This window comes from Leopardus geoffroyi, chromosome B1 (assembly GCF_018350155.1).
Source record: "Leopardus geoffroyi isolate Oge1 chromosome B1, O.geoffroyi_Oge1_pat1.0, whole genome shotgun sequence".
NCBI classification, from domain to species: domain Eukaryota; kingdom Metazoa; phylum Chordata; class Mammalia; order Carnivora; family Felidae; genus Leopardus; species Leopardus geoffroyi.
In genome coordinates this window covers 183,938,731-183,955,554 of record NC_059327.1, presented here as the reverse complement: position 1 = coordinate 183,955,554, position 16,824 = coordinate 183,938,731, and the positions used below count along the sequence as shown (strand labels likewise).

The 16,824-nt window shown below is 39.4% G+C and overlaps 1 protein-coding gene across 5 annotated transcripts in view; it reads left to right on the top strand.

Annotated features, from left to right (window-relative positions):
• The window catches only part of STIM2 (stromal interaction molecule 2), a 149,641-nt gene that overhangs the window by 22,629 nt on the left and 110,188 nt on the right, over window positions 1-16,824 (top strand). Inside the window, exon 1 of one of the 5 annotated variants that reach the window (XM_045474318.1) lies at window positions 14,775-14,919. The exons of the other annotated variants lie outside the window; for them this stretch is intronic. The gene's annotated coding sequence lies outside the window, so the exon portion shown is untranslated. Of the gene's footprint in view, window positions 1-14,774; window positions 14,920-16,824 lie in introns of those variants that run through there. 5 annotated transcript variants of the gene reach the window in all.

The window sequence follows — 16,824 nt, the reverse complement described above, 5'->3', positions numbered from 1 at the left end:
TTGCAGTCTTCTTTGATGCAATTTTGCATCTTGCTTTTTTAAATTACATATTCTGAGTTTTTTCTTAACTAGTAAATGAAATAGAAGATGTAAATTATTTACTTGTCCTTACTGTTGGATAGATTCCCATTGTTGAATAGATGTTTTCAGTTGTTCTGTTAAAAATATTTTTATAAACATTTATGCACATAAACCTTTTCTTCCTTCTGGATTTTAAGGCTATAATCCCATGAGCATACTATTAGAGTAAAAGGTATGAAAATTTTAAGATTAAAAATACATTGCTGATGGTAAAAATAATTGTATTCTGAAAATATTATGTTTTTGAGTGCCCATTGGTATTTTAATTGAAAAAGAATCTTTGCTATTTGGGTGAAATATCATGTTTCATTTCTTTAATCATTGGAGTTTGAATGTTTTCGCCTTTGTGTATTGTTAAACACACTGTCCCTCTGATCAAAGGTTGGAATGGTCCTGACAACAGATCTCTTTTCTCAAACTAATAAGAGGATGAAGACTGATTTCTTTTCTGACATTCCATTATGGTGACTCTTGTAAAAATGTGATACCATTAAATGAGCTCTCCGATAGGCAAATAGTGCTTTGATTTTCTCAGTGTTGTAAAGTTTCCACTGTTGGTGGTGGTTTTTTTTTTTTCTTTTTTTCTTCTTCCCCTCATTATGGTTTAGTTCAGAAACCTAGTTTCTTGAATTTATAATTTAACAACTCAGGTTTCTGAGGAGTAAGTTACCATGAATATTAAAAATGTTGGTTGCCTTTATTTTCTGTTGCAAGTTTTTCTGGAATATTGACCTTTTTCTCTAAATGGCAAGGTCTGTGATAGATGCTTGATTGCGTAGTTGGTCTGAAGTTTGTGTCATTTGTCTCACGGCTGGAACTATAGTGTGTCAATCCAGGCACTACCCATGTGCCTCTTCACATGAAGACTGGTGACGGAGGAAACTGCAGAGTGAAAAAGAGGGAGGTTGGGAAGGGGAAGAGAGCATGGATGGAGGAAAAACTTAGCATGGGAACATAGACCTGCCTTTTGAGTGTGTACCATTACTAACTCAGGGTCTCTGTGCCTCAGTTTCTTCCTTTGGGGAAAAAGGAGATAATAATCTCTGTCTTTCAAGGTGCTAGTAAAGATTAAATTATATACACGCATAGCACATACATATATACCTGTGCTATATGCCGTATAATTTTGTGTTCAGTAAATTAGGAAGTTGTGTTTCTTTCCCCTAGGGAAATAAAGGATTGTTGTGATGTCTGGGAATACCATACTGTTAAGCACAGGTACGAGTTGTAATAATAGATGCTGGGACATTGTCTGAGGTGCTGAGCATATATATAGCAAGTGACAGTGTGGTGGGCAAAGCAGTTTAACAGATTCATTCTTTGTGACCAAGCCGTAGTAAAAGGGTTTAATTAATATAAAGTGTGAAAAGACTCTTTGAAGATTAATTTGAAATGAAAACTTCATGCTACATTTACGGATTTCTTTGAAGGAGGCTTATTGCCGTATCAGATAGTGCTCCTTTTGTAATGGAAGGAAAAAGCAAGATCTTGGATCGTTGCAGCACAGAGTGGGGCAGGCAGAACTGCAAGATTGTGTCTTTTGACGGGACATTGGTAACTTAATTTCCTGTGAGATGTCCATCAAATGGATTGTTAGCTGTCTATCTTCTTTGAAAAGTTATTGCTAACAACAGGATTATCGGATTGTCACCTGGATTAACACCTGGCAAATAGGTGAATTTCAGCAAACAAGAAAGTTATCTCAAGTAGGACTAAAATAATGGAATTACGTGCCGAGTTCTTTATGTTCCTCTGGAAGAGGAAGTACTTGCTCTTGAATTCAGTCACATGCGGTTGGGCTTTAGAGTTCTTCTCATCTTTGTAATGAATTTGTTCCTAGTGAACATTCCTGAGCCCCTTCTGTGTGCCAAACTCTGTGCCAGCTCAGGGAATGGGGAGTTGAGGAATTTATATTCTAATGTGGAACAGCAGGTATAATTACAAAACACTGTGATAAGTATATATAAACAGTTGTGAGAGAATAAGGGGAGGAGATAAATGAAATCAAATGGGCTCAGAAGTAAAATGGACTTAGGCCATTTCAGTCAGGCGGAACAGTGTACCTACTTAATGAGGTTGTCACATACAGTAAATGAGAACAGCATAGGAAAATGTTGAGTGCAACGTTTGCCACATAGTAACTCTTACAAAGAGTTAGCTGTTGGTATTTTAAATTTCTGTAGTTTCTTTCTATGATGATGCAGTGCTGTAAATGGTTATTTATCTACTCCTTAAAGCAACTTGGCATAAAGAATTGAAAAAAGAACCAGAATGGGACTGGAGTATGACTTATTACTACTTTGAGCAACTGCTTTGGGAAATTAAAATTTGAAGAAAGCTAATAGTTCATGATCCTATTTTGTAGAAAAGTACTGTACAAGTTATTTTAAGAAGGGGTTCTTTGTTGCATTTCGGTGCCCATCTGTCAGTCGGCTGTGGTAGAAACACTGTTTATTTAGCATCATTGGGAGATTAAATATCCCACGTGAATGAAGAGCCAACATTTATTGAGTTCTTACTGTGTGTCAGGTGCTGTGATAAATGCTTTACACGAAACGACTCATTTGGTCCTCACAACAAGCTTCTGAGGTAGGTCTTCGTTTTACAGGTGAGGTAACAGAGGTCCAGAGAACTTAAGTACAATTTTGCCAAACTGGCAAGTGCTAGACACAAGGTTCTACCAGCAGACTCAGATCCTTTTTTTTTCTTTTTAAAATTTTTAATGTTTGTTATTTTTGAGAGAGAGAGAGAGAGAGAGAGAGAGAGAGACCATGAGTGAGGGAGGGGTAAAGAGAGCGGGAGACACAGAATCCGAAGCAGGCTCCAGGCTCCCTGCTGTCAGCACGGGGCTTGAATCCGTGAACCATGAGATCATGACCTGAGCCGAAGTCGGATGCTTAACAGACTGAGCCACCCAGGCGCCCCATACCAGAAGACTGAGATCGTTAACCAGTGTTCTTTTGACTCTTGAATAATTGCAGCTTAACTCGTTTGAACTATAAACTTGTTTTATTTCAAACTTACTGGATGCAAGTTGTTTTTAAAATTTGTTAACTTCCTATGGCACCTGGGTGGCTCAGTGGGTTAAGCGTCCGACTTTGGCTTAGGTCATGATCTTATTATGAGTTCAAGTCCCACTTTGGTCTCTGTGCTGACAGCTAAGAGCCTGGAGCTGCTTTGGATTCTGTGTCTCCCTTTCTCTCTGTCCCTCCCCTGCTCTTGCTTTCTCTCTGTCTGTCTGTCTCTCTCTCAAAAATAAATAAACATTAGAAAAAAAAATTGTTAACTTCCCTACCTTGTACTGAGTGCAGTTTAACCAGCACAGTGTTACTGTTAGTGCACATAGGTATTCTTCAGGGTTATTGATTTGTATAGAGCTGTTCGTATTTGTATAGAGCTTATCTTTCATGGCCTGGAGTTGCTGTAATGTTTATCTCATAAGCTTTTTACTTAAGTATAACAGTACAGAAAATGGCACAAAATCAGAATTCAGCTCATCTGTTTTTCACCAAGTGGGTCCTTCCATATCACTAGCACCCACATCGAGAAACATAATATTGCCTTCACCCCTGGTGAAGTTCCTCATGCCCCTCATCACTGTCTTGTCTCTGCCCGAGGTTAAACACTGTTCTGATTAAACACCAAAGAACAGCTTTCATGTTTTTGAATGTAATGTAAATGTGGATTCATCAGCGTAGATGATTGTATCACAGTTTATTCATTGGACATCTGCAATTAAAAAAAAATGGTGTCTTCAAAGGCTGGAAGATCGTATCAAAGCTTGAGTTGTTCTAATTCTTGGTAGTGTAAAGGATCCTCCTTTGAGTATAGCATGTAGAGTTTTAGTATGTGGTATTTGTGATGTGCTCTTCTCAGGATTTATTTAATTTTTTCAGGCTTATCTATGTTTTGCTTAGGTCAAGTCAGAAGGAGCTTTCAGATAAATTGTTTACTGAGCTTATCAGACTAAAGAGTCTGGGAGCAGAGAAACTTAAAATGTAAGGTCCAGTGTTGTTTGCATTATGAGAGTGAAGCTAAATATAGCCCTTCAGGTTATAGTTAGATGCATGTAATTTATGTATACATATACAATGTTGATTTATCCTAGGTACTGAGAAATAACATGATGGCTTATTAAAAATTGTATATTAAACTTTGTTTCAAATCTGATTTGTAAATACTAGATTTTTAGAAGCTGATTACCACAGGCCAGTTCCTCTTACTTGACAAATAAAGGAAGTTGGGGCTCTGGAAGCTCATAATTTGTGTTTAAGTGGAAAAGAAGAAAAATGTGACAGGTAGAACATTCACTTTCTTTTTATATTTATTGCAAAACTAAATCAGGGTGAAGAATGGAAGAACTAGGAAGGTATATCAGTTTTCCTGCTTAAAGATTTTACTGTATAATAGCATATTCATGTAATTGAGAAGATTGTTTGAAATGTTAACTTAAGGCTAATGTATTAGTAGTTCAACATGTATTTACTGAGCACTCCTAGACACTGTTCTAGGCACTGGGGCAGTGAAGAAAGCAATGCAAAACGACGAGCCTACGTGAAATTAAGTAAGATGGTAAACAAGTAGACAAGTAAATATGATATGTCAGGAGGTAATTAGTGCTGTGGAAGAAAATTATATAGGTGAGGGCAGTTAGAGAATGTCAGGGCAGAGTGTGGATGCATATATGCTATTTTGTATACAGTGCTTCAGAGAAAGCACAAGTGACATTTGAGAAGAGGGAAAGGAGTGGACAGACGATGTGGTTCCCCTTAGGTGGAGAGATCCTGGCCCTGGGCATCATGTACAGCATCCTGATGGGGGCGGGGGAACGTGCTTGGATTTTGGAGAAATGTAAGGAGACCACTGGGCTGTATGGAGTAAGCAATAGAGAGGGGAGTAGGAGATGAAGTCAGAGAGGTAGCCAAGGCCAGAATGTCCAGGATCTTACAGACTGATGGAAGGACACTGGCATTTCTTGGAGTGAGATGCAGAACCCCTGCAGGGTTTTGAGAAGGTTGTGGCATGGTCTGACTTGTTTTTTAAAAGGTGATGTTAGTTATTTCGTTGGGATTAGAGTGTGGAAGGCCTGGTCTCAGGGGGAGGGGACACCCGTTAGGAGGTTTTTGTCCATGGGAGAGAATGGCAGAGCTCTCGTGTTCTCCGTGGAGATGGAGGGAGGTGGCACAGGTGATTCTATATGCAGATATCAAAGACAGTGAAGGGCTTTGTGTTCTGTTGTCCTGAAAGTCAGGTTTACTGTAATATAAACCCTCACTGGGATGCAGAAACATAAGAGCTAATCCTGAATTATGTAATTTAAGGAGTTAAAACATTGGAACAGATTTATTGTAGTTTTCAAGTGCTGGATGTTACGGGATAGCATAAACATCAAGCCAAATAGTTAAACCTTATTTGCTTCTCTCTCTGTCCCCAATCCCTTTAAAGCATAAAGTTTAATTTAGGTTTTTTCCCTTATTTTTGGTTGATATTTCATTTTTCTTAACTTTTGTTTGTTTCTGATTTTACACCTGATGTGGTTTTTTGTCCATACTTTTAATTAATTTTCCTTTAGTATTTTGTTAGGTATTTTTTTTTACCTTTTTTCCTGATTTTGTATAATCTGTTACATAATTCTCTTAAGCTTATATCATTGTCACTTCAAGGTATTTTGCTTTATTACCTAATTAGAGTTTATTTCATTTTGCAGTCAGAATGAATTATTATCCGTGTCCAGCAGACAAGTAATACTTAGTAAATGTTTATTTTATTTTTTTTGCTTTAGTCATTGTGTGTTAGTTTCTTGTTACGCTATTCACTTATCTGTTGCAAACTATATTCATTATGTATACGTTAAACAATTCATACATATACATATCTCAGTTATTACAGTCTGGTAAGAATTTCAGCTTTGCAATCAGACCAATATGAGTTAGAATCTTGGTTCTGCTGATTACTAGATTGGCAGGGTATTCTAGGCTTCTGTTAGTTTTGTATAAAGTGGAAAACACAATGCCCGTCTTTCTGGTGAAGTGCCTAGTGCAGTGTCTGGCTGTAGTGGTACTAATCCCTCAAATAGTTATTGTTTCCTTTCCCCTACAAGTGATTAGGTTAAACATTTAAGAATTAACAGAGACAAAATATATGAAGTATTTCATTGAATTTTCTTTTAGTTGGTACTCCCTTTGCTTTCTTTTTTCTTTCGCTTTCTTTGTTCTGGTCCCTTTGGAAAGAACTACAGAAACATAAATGCAGCCTTATCTGGACTTGTGCTAAGTGTAATACACCAAATAATGAAGCCCCTTAGGAACTACTTGTGAGATGAGCAGAAACTGTTAACTGGTTTTAATAATGAGACTAGGAAAGTCAGTAAAAGTAGTTTCTATTTGGGTTGAAGTTTTGTTTTTGTTTGTTTTATCTTGCTAATGTAAAATCTGAGCATGCTGTAATATACAACAATAGACTTTCAATTAGAAGAGATGGACAAAAATAATGCTCAAATTTTCTGTTACAGGAACCCCTATGGTGCATTCTGGCCCCCACTCTCCCTTCCTCCCCATTCATTAGCTCCTCATATGCTTTCAGTGACTGGGAGCTCACTGGTTTCTGAACAGCCTTTTCCATTAGGAGATAGCTCTGGTTTGTGAAAAGGTCTGTGTCACAGTGAGCTGAAGTTATTCAGTACCTTCTACGTGTTCTAAATCTATTTTTTGAAGCAAAGAATGGCTGTCTTTTTTAAAAATATTTTGAAGGACCCTGTATCAGTTAGGGTTCTCTAGAGAAATAGAATAGAAGAAGGAAAAAAATCTATAAATAAATTATGTTTTAATTAATAATTTACAACTTAAATATTAAAAATAACATGTATAGAATTGAAAGCTATTAATTTCAAGGAAATGGCTTAGGTGATTATAGGAACTGGTAAGCCTAAAATCTATAGAACAGGAGTTGATGCTTCAGTCTTGACGCAGATTTTTTTCTTTCTCGGGGAAGCCTAGTTTTGCTTTTAAGGCCTTCTGCATGATTGGATGAGGCCCATTCACATTATGGGAAATAATCTCCTTTCACCTGATTGTGAGGTTAACTGCCTCTGCAAAATACTTTCACAGTAATATCTAAGGCAGTGTTTGAACGATTATTATATATTAGCCAAGTTGACACATAAGGCTAACCATCACAGTCCATCCTGTTATTAACCTGGCACTTAGACATGCCCCCTAAAAACCATATTTAATCTCCAAATAAAGACAGAATCCCCTCACATGATAAAAGCTATTCTGTGTACAATGGAACACATGCTATGCCTTTCCTCAGGAGAGAATACAAAGTCCTTGGTCAGTCTTCTTGATCTCCTGTAACTTAATACTGTCATGTAAAGTTAACTGTTATTAATATATCTTACATGATAAGGGAATAGGAGAGGGAAGAAAACAAAGGTATTTGCTTAATAAATCTAGAAATCGATTCATAACAAAAGGAAAAACATAAGGAAAAAAATACTCATAACAATTAAAGTTTTCATTTCTCTGACTGCTCATGTGGTTGTAGCTGGTATCTGTGACTAACTTCTTCCACTACCTATTCCATATTCTCTTTACCCTCAGCAAGTGTCTTAGCTGGTTGGTTCTTTGCATAGTGGGGTGACCCAAAACTTCATTTTGGAAGGGCTGGGTTGTTAGTCCTACCTTGCCTGATTTGGGTTGTTGTAGTTTTCTATTGAATTTATTTTATTTTATTTTGTTTCAATTTTTTATTTAAATTCTAGTTAACACATATGGTGAAATTGGTTTCAGGTGTGGAATTTAGTGATTCATCACTAAACTCAACATAACACCCAACGCTCATCACCGTAAGTGCCCTCCTTACTATTGACTTTAATCACAAGGCTGGTAGTACTAAGAGTCACCTTAAGAGGTCTCCTGTATTTCAGACTTTTCTTTCTTACTGCCATTGTGTAATGGCAATCTAATCTCCTCTTGGTAATCAGGTTCAATCACGTGAGTCAGTAAAGTAGCTGCCTTTGTTGCCCATTGGTGTGGAGAGAGGAAGAGCCCAGAGTGGCTGAGTAACAGATTTAACTTGCAGTTAGATGGAATCGTTGTGTATTATTACTCCCTTTGGAAGCAAGATCTCTAGGCCAGCGTGGCATAAGGTCATGGGGACAGGAAGCTAATGTTTTGCTCTTGGGTTACTAGGGGTAATAGTGAATGGTGTCACTTTCATTTCCATTCTTTGATTTCAGGTTCTGTGAATCCCAGGCTATGGGAGAAACAACAGTGTTTATTGGATGCTGATTTAGAGTATATACAGCCTCCTGGAGAACACTGCCCTAGCCCTGCGAGGTATTGCCACCTTAACTAGCATGGTAACTGAGTCTTCAAAAGGCCATTCCACTGTTCTATCAGTCAGCTGCTCCAGGATGATGGGGAACATAGTAAGACGACTCATGAGTATGGGTCCATTGTTGCACTTCATGTGCTGTGAAGTGAGTTCCTTGATTAGAGGTAATGCTGTGTAGAGTATCATGATGGATGGTGGATGAGCATTCTGTAAGTCAACAGATGGTAGGTTTGGCAGAAATATTGGATACAGTGAAGGATTCTAGATACTAATCTGTATCCAGAATGTTTTTCTGTTAAGAACAGAACTTTTCTCCTTCTGTAATGGAAGCATTCCAATGTAATCAACTTGCCACCGTATAGCTGGCTGGCTGATCACCCTGAGTAGTGGTGCCATGTTGGGGACTCAGCGATGATCTCTGCTGCTGGCATATGGGCCTCAGCAGTGGCTGTAGTCAGGTCAGCCATCATGCGTAGAAGTCCATGTTGCTGTCCATACATAGCCTTCCTCCTTCCTATGATCACTTTGTGTAGGAGCCCATTGGGCAATGATAGGAGTGGCTGGGGAAAGGGACTGGCTGGTATATACAAAATGTGTCATCCTGTCCACATGATTATTAAAATTTTCCTCTGCTGAGTTGACCCTTTGGTGAACATTGACATGGGACACAGATATTTTCATGTTTTTTGTCCATTCAGATATTTTCATATATTTTATCCATTTTTTGTGTATCTACAGACCTCTTCAGACTGTCTTGTCACCAGTTACTCAGTTATGTCCTTCAAGTTCCTGACCAGTGGCTACAACTTTTTTTTTTTTACATTTATTTATTTATTTATTTTTAATTTTATTTTTTATTTTTTCAATATATGAAATTTACTGTCAAATTGGTTTCCATACAACACCCAGTGCTCATCCCAAAAGGTGCCCTCCTCAATACCCATCACCCACCCTCCCTTCCCTCCCACCCCCCATCAACCCTCAGTTTTTAAGAGTCTCTTATGCTTTGGCTCTCTCCCCCTCTAACCTCTTACATTTACTTATTTTTTGAGAGAGCACAAGTTGGGGAGGGGCAGAGAAAGAAGGAGACACAGAATCCGAAACAGGCTCCAGGCTCTGAGCTGTCAGCACAGAGCCCAACGCGGGGCTCGAACCCACGGACTGCGAGATCATGACCTGAGCCGAAGTCGGACGCTCAACCAACTGAGCCACCGAGGCGCCCCAACCAGTGGCTACATCTTAATGCGATGGCACCTCTGGCCATTTCTCCTTCCATGCAAAATGAACAGCCAGGTGCACTGCTGGAAGTTCTGTCCTCTGGGAGGATTTCCTTTATCACTATCCTTGAGGGATGTCCTGGGGAGGGATGTCGTACTGCAGCCGTCCCTTTTAGGTGGTGCCTTATATTGTACAGAATCCTCTGTAAACGCAGCCCCACTTTTCTTTTCTTCATTCCCCTGGTGGTGGGGAACTTCCCACGTGGTGATAGGTGTGGGCTGACTGCAAAGATAATGTAGCAGAAACAGGGGCTGTGGGCACTTGGACACTTCTGCCTATGAGTGACTTGTGCCTCCAGGGCCTGTGCCATCTCCATCTCGTACGTACAGTTTTCATTTGATGATGGAGTACTGGCGTGAATATCCAACTTTATGACTTAGTGGGTCACACGGTTGAGGTCTTGACAGGCAGCTCATTTCACATGGTAACTAGTTGCCCATCGTTAAGCGTTAGTAGCCCAGTAGCAAGCCAAAATCTGTTTCTCAGAAAGAGGAACTGACTTTGTCGAAAACTCTAAGGGTCTGTACTGTGATTAACCTATATGGGCTTGCCAAAGGCTCCAGACAGCATCTCCCTCTGTTCTGACACTTCAAGTACCATTGGATCTGCTGGGTCATGTGCCCAAGTGGCAGAGCAGCTGGCAGGGCGGCCTGGCGTGGTGGAGAGCCTTTTTTTTTCTTCTGGGCCATACTCAGAACTATAGCTTTTTGGATCATTTGATGTGATGGATAAGTTTTATTTGGCTAGGATATGGTGCCCAGTTGTTTGGTCAAACACTAGTGTAGATGTTGGTGTGAAGGTAATTTGTGGATATAACTCTGTAAAGGAGATTATTGTGCATAATGTGGGTGGGCCTCAGTCCAATCAGTTGAAGGCCTTACTAGCAAAAACTGAGATTTCCCAGAAAAGAAGGAGTTCTGCCTCAAGATTACATCATAGAAATCTTGCCTGAGTTTCTAGTGTGCTGTTCTGTGCTACAGATTTTGGAATCAAGACTTTGATATTAACGTCTGAGTTTCCTGCCTGGTGGCCTGTACTACAAATTTCAGATGTGACGTGCCAGCCCGTGCAGCTGTGTGAGCCAGCTCCTTATAATTACTCTTTTACTATGTACTTTTCTCCCTCCCCCTTCCTCCCCCATGTATGTGTTATCTCTCTCTCTCTGTGTATATATAATACATATACGTGTGTGTGTGTGTGTGTGTGTGTGTGTGTGTGTGTGTACACACACACACATATATATATATAGTCCCATTGATTCTGTATTTTTAAAAAATCCTGATTGATACACTTGGTAGATGGGCTGGAATAGCACACCCAAATGGGGAGGGGAAATTGTTGCCTGTAAAATCTAAAGAGGCCCACGGGGTGCTCCCTCTTTTTTGCGTGTGGGAGGGGCCAGATGCAACACCTTCTCCTTTACCTTAGAAGGGGTATCTTGACATGCCCCACACTCTGGACTCCTAGAAATTAATTTCAATTAAGTGGAAGACCCCTGAATATTTTTTCCAGTTTATTTACCACCCTCTGACATGCAAATCTTTTAGCAGTAAGTCTGGGGTAGTTGCTGCTTCTTGCTCATTAGATCCAATTAGCAATGGACCAGTGTGATATCTTGTATAAGGGGGAGGCTGTCAAGGTCCCTGAAAATTAAATTTTGACTGAGATCATAGAGCTCTGGAGAGTTGATATACCTCTGAGGTGGGACAACTGCTGGACTTGCCAGCTGAAAACGGACTGCTTCTGATAGATTTTGTTAATACTGAGAAAAAAGCGCTTGTAAGATCTGTATCTGCATGTATCTGTCTTAATTTATTCAAGTGGTGAAACCGCATCTGGTAGAGCGGCCTCAATTGGAGCCATCACCGTTACGTTTGTGATAATCCACTGTCGTTCTCTAAGATCTATCTATGTGTTTTCAGCACAGGCCGCATAGTGAGTTGAATGTTGATGTGGTGGGAATCTCCACCTCTGCTTTCCTTAGGTCCTTGATGGTGGCACTAATCTGCGTTCCCTCCCTGAAAGCAGTATTGCTGTCGGCTTACTCTTTTTCTAGGTAGAGGCAGTTCTAGTGGCTGCCATGTGTCCTTTCTTGTCTTACTAGTCCTCACTCCACAGGTCTGGAAAACAGTGTGGGGATCTTGCCAGTTGCTGAGTATGTCTGTTTCAGTTATGGATTCTGGAATTGGGAAAATAACCAAAGGATGGATGCAGGGGACCCGCTGAACCCATTGTGATGTGGATCTGAGCTACAACTCCATTGATTACCTGACTTTTATAATCCCCTGCTCTGACACATGGACTGCAGTGACATTTTGTCTCTTGAAATTAGTGTCAGTTCAGGACCAGTGTCCAAAGTCCCTGAAAAAGTCTAATTATTTCCTTTTCTCAATGCAGTCATCCTGGTAAAAGTCTGTACATCCATTTGGGGGAAGGCTGGGAGGAAAGATTAACTGTATGAAGTTTTTCTATTTCACAGGGTCCTTCCTCAAGAGGACCTATCTTCCCCTTTATTTCAAGGGGTTTTGAGTCTGTAAACTGGCTCAAGTGTAGGAATTTTTGAGGGGTCATGATTTTGTTTTGGTAATTCAGGTTCACTGGACCTAGAATTCTTTTGCCTATATAGACCAACTAAGAAGTTAGTAGATGGCCCATCTGTTTTCTCTTCTAGAGGCGCCATGATCAACTAGTGAATGTCTTAGGTCTCTGAGGTAGACTAATCTGTTTATCGTTTTCACTCTGCTGTCCATTGTGGTAACCATGTCTGTCTTGTGTTTGGCAATTAAATATTGCCACCTAGCCCCTGACTCCCCAGGATCCGGTTGTCCCCATTGCATGTAAGGACCCTAGTTCAGGGGTAGCAGTTCCCACTGTAACCTCTGACCTGCAGAGAGGAGCAACCATGCTGAGGCTCCCCACATACATTTATTTGTCATAGTTAAGGTGTAAGGTATGTTCTCTGGATCCTCCTGGGGTGAGTGAACAGGTTTTCCATGAGAAAACCATTTCAACATTCCAATTTCTCCAAGCCTTTGGATGTCTCCTTCTACATTATGCCAAGGCAGTTTTGGCATTTTGACTTCATTTAATGTAGGCCACCTTTTGGTCCATGTTTCAGCCAACCAACCAGTCAAATCACTAGAGCTACTACAACCCCCTGAGCTATAAGATTGAATCTAGAATCTCTGTTTAGTGTTCTCATATTAATAAATTTGGCCACATTCAACTTAAAAGGATTTTTAGTGTTTATTTTTGAGAGAGAGACAGCGGGGGAGGGACAGAGAGAGAGGGGGAGACACAGAGTCTGAAGCAGGCTCCAGGCTCCACACTATTAGCACAGAGCCCAATATGGGGCTCAAACCCACAAACCCTGAGATCATGACCTGAGCCAAAGTTGGATGCTTAAGCGACTGAGCCACCCAGGCACCCCAGCCACATTCAATTTTATTTTTTCCATGTTATCCCACATCCTTGATATCAAATCCTATTCATATCCCCCAGGTTTCCTTTCTATATAAAGTGGGAAGATTGTGAATTCTAGTGTATCTCCTGGGGGTAACATTGTGTACCTCATCTTTTGGGACCAGCTGGGTCTTGAATCTAGTTACAGGTCTAGAAGAAAGGGTGAATGGAGGTCCTGATGAGAATCTGCTCTCTGGCAAGGTGAGGCCATTACAGATTCTTCATGCAAAACAGAGTTCATCTCAGTTAAGTGTAGAAGGTCTGATTCTACTAGCAAAGAAGATCCTGCAGAATTTAGAGGTTCAGTGTCCCCCACTTCATTGAGATCCGGCTACATGTTTCCATTCCAATTTTCAGGATCCTGTTTCTTCCTAATGAGTACCCTTACTTTAACAGACAATCTTGTGTGAAGTTAGAAATTCAATTTTTGTTGTAATTCAGCCACTCACAGGAAGACACTCTGGGTTTGATTTTCAGACATCTCAGCTTTCAGGTTTTGGTAGATAAAGATCTCTGTCAGGGCAGACAGAAAGAAATGTCATTTATGTGGCATTTGAACTGGGCATATGAAGCCTTGAGCTTATCTTTTTATTTCCTACTTTATCCAAAGTTAGGAGTCACCACTAATGCCATTATAATCCTTAGTTTGATAAATGTTCTAAGGTGTCATTTGCATGTTCACCCAGAACCTTGCTTTTTATAAGTATTTGTTCAAGAGTTATCCAAGGGTTATAGTTCATACATCTCTTGCTGCGTCATGCCGTGCGCTGCTGGTGTTTTCTTTACCTTCTTATTGGAAATAGAGTCATTAGTGCCTCTAAATCTAATCAGAGTAGAGGATCCACTGCAGAAACCCCAGAGCCAATTCAGAAAATCCATCCTTAAAATTCTGATCCTCTAAAACTATTCTTGGTTTCCAAATCAGTGTTAAGGTTCTTAAGAGAAACAGAACAATTACGTATGTGCACGCACACACACACACACACACACACACACACACACACACACAGATATCTTTTAAGAAATTACCTCATGAGATTATGGACACCAGCAAGTCAAATATTATTTGTAGGGCAGGTGGAAAAGTCACCTTGATCCACCATCAGGTCAAGAAATAGAATCCCACCAACACTTGTAGAAACTCCCTCTCCTGTATTCCCTCTTAATCATGACCTTTCCTCCTGCCAGAGGTAACATTAAATCTTCTGTGGTAATGATTTCCTTTCCTTTTTTGCTTTTATTTGTGTATGTATATTTAAACGCTATTATTTATTTTTGTCTTGATCTATATGTTAATAGAATAATTGTATTTTTTGTATCTTGCTTTCACTTGACAAAAGTGGGAGTTTTGTTCATTTCGTTGTATGTAATTACAGTTCATTCTAGTGGAATTCTACAATATTCAGTTAAAAATTTTTCTTTAATGTTCTATTTATTTTTAAGACAGAGACAGAGCATGAGTGGGGATGGGGCAGAGAGAGAAGGGGACACAGAATCTGAGGCAGGCTCCAGGCTCTGAGCTGTCAGCACAGAGCCCTACGCGGGGCTCAAACTCACAAACTGTGAGATCATGACCTGAGCCGAAGTCAGACGCTTAACCAACTGAGCCACCCGGGCGCCCCTGTAGTGTTCTAGTTTTAAATACTCCACAGTTGAATCAGTTTTTCTAATGGACGTTTTGTTTGTTTCTAGTTTTGGCCTTTTATGAACAATGCTTCTGTGAATGTCCCAGCATTGCACATCTGTGTGAGTTTCTCAAGGGTATGTAACCAAGAAGGTTGCTGGGTCAGATGGTATCGACTGTACTTAGTAATGCCTAATTATTTGCCAAAGGAGATGTATTAGTTTATTTTCCCAGCATCACCAACATTGCTATTATACACTTAAAAACAAATTCTGTGGTAGATAGGTAATGGCATCTTCTTGTGAGGTTAATTTGCTCATTACAATTGAAATTGAGCCTCATGTTATATTATTGGCCATTTGGATTTCTTCTTCTGGAGATTGTCTTTTTAAGTCTTTTGTCCACTTTTGTATTGGGTTGGTGTTTGTTTTCTTAGAGTGTTATGGAGTTCTGTATATTTCTGTTCTCTGGTTACAAAATAATTTTGGAATTCCTTATTTCTGTCCTTTGATTATAATTACAGTATCTCTCTTCAGTGTGTGGCTTGTCTTTGCATTTACTTTATGTTGTGTTAATGAATAGAAGTTCTTAATGTTAGTATTATCAAATTAACCAGCATTTTCCTTTATAGTTAAATGCTTTTGATGTCTTAGTTAAGAAATTTTTCCTTGCTCTTAGGATATTATCTTACATTATTTTCTCAAAGCTATATAGTTTGTATTTCAAACTTCAGTTTTTAATTCAGTAGGAACTGATTTTTGGCTGTTTTGTGAGAATTGGGTTCGATTTCCTTTTTTTTCTCATATGTAGATACTCAGCCAATTCCAGAACCATTTATTTTATTTAACAAGATAGAATTTTCCCCACCAATTTGCATTGCTAATTATGTCATATGTCTCTATATGTTCGGATCTATTTCTGAGTACTTTATTTCTTTCACTGGTTTGTCTGTTGCTTTGACAATAGTCACAAAGTTTTTAAGTTATAAATGTCTTACAAGTCTTAATATTTGGTTTGGCGGGTTTTCTTACTGTGTTCTTTTTCAAAACTGGCTATTGTTTTTCCTTTGCATATTCGGACAGATTTCTCAATCAGCTGGTCCAGCTTTAGGTGAAAAAAACCATTAGGAGTTTGATTGGAATTGCAGAGTCTTTCAAATTGATTTGGAGACAGTTGACATCTTTATAACACTGAATCTTCACATCTAATAATTTGGTAATATCTCAATTTGTTTAAGTCTATTTTAGTGGCTCACATAAAGTTTTATAATTTTTTTGCCCTACAGATCTTGCATATAGTTATATTTATTTCTAGGTACTTTGTGTTTTGATCTCCTCTTCTTTAAAAAAAATTCAGTTGTCTTATTTTTGTTAAAAATTTTTTTTAATATTTGTTTTTATTTTTGAGAGAGAGAGAGAGGGAGAGAGAGGGTGTGAGTTCCAGTGGGGGAGGGGCAGAGAGAGAGAGAGAGAGAGAGAGAGAGACAGAGAGACAGACACAGAATCTGAAACAGGCTCCAGGCTCCGAGCTGTCAGCACAGAGCCCGACGTAGGGTCAAACGCACCAGTTGTGAGATCATGACCTGAGCAGAAGTCAGACATTTAACTGACTGAGCTACCCAAGCGCCCCGCGTTATGTTTAATTTTTTAAGAAACTGCCACCTGATTTCCAGAGTGGTTGTACCACTTTACGGTCTCTCCAGCAAAGTATGAGAGAGATAGTTTCTCTGCATCCTTGCCAGTGTTTGGCTGTACTGGAATTTTTTATTTTGCTCATTCTGATAGAGCACATGGTGCTGATAGATACCACACGGTGGTATCTCACTGTGATTTTAATTGGCATTATTCTAACGACTGGCAATATTGAGCATCTTTTTATGTGTTTATCTGTCATCTATCTTCTAATGTCTTTCCCCATTTTCTAATTGAGTTTTGATTAAAAAACATTCTTTTAACGTCTATTTATGTTTGAGAGAAAGAGACACAGCATGAGCAGGGTAGGGGCAGAGAGGGAGTCACAGAATCAGAAGCAGCTCCAGGCTC